This window comes from Otolemur garnettii, unplaced genomic scaffold, assembly GCF_000181295.1.
Source record: "Otolemur garnettii isolate 467f Iridium unplaced genomic scaffold, OtoGar3 scaffold00006, whole genome shotgun sequence".
Taxonomy (NCBI): domain Eukaryota; kingdom Metazoa; phylum Chordata; class Mammalia; order Primates; family Galagidae; genus Otolemur; species Otolemur garnettii.
This window is the reverse complement of record NW_003852401.1, coordinates 36,160,005-36,160,657: the sequence shown is the minus strand read 5'-3', so window position 1 is coordinate 36,160,657 and position 653 is coordinate 36,160,005.

The window sequence follows — 653 nt, the reverse complement described above, 5'->3', positions numbered from 1 at the left end:
GAGCAAGTCACAGGTCTAATCCACATGCCAGGGAAGGGGATTACACCTGGGCATAAATTACAAAGGCAAGATCCCTGGGGGAATCTCAGAAGTTGACTTACAAACTCCTCCGCTAAATGTAACATTAACCCTGGTCCTGCTCAACTCACAGGCTTTGTATGAGAATCCAATAAGCTGGATGTTTGATCATGTGTTTCAAGATGTGTATCACTGTACAAAAGTGAGTAATTTTCAACAAAGGATACACGTGACAGTCTTAGAACAGCCTTTCGTCAGAGAGAGAGGGGTCTCTCCATGTAAACTGGTACGTTTAAACAGTGAGAAGGGAAGTTAAATACTTTTTAATCAGTGACTTCCCCCGATTTCCTTTTTTACTTGTAGCCACCTGACATGGTTCAAATAAAGAATATGACCTCTTTTCCCCGGGAGAAATGGAATTTATGTTTTATTAAAAGCATTTACTGATGCTTAGACCCATCGTATCTTGTACATTTTCAAAGCAAACTGAGCAAAAGGTCAATGCAAATGTTCTTGTGAATCAAATCCTAACATGTTCGCATCCTATAAAGGCCAATCTTTAGATAAAACTGCTGAGAAATTCTTGTTTTAAAAAATGATGTTGGCTCGGCGCCTATAGCTCAACCAGCTAAGGC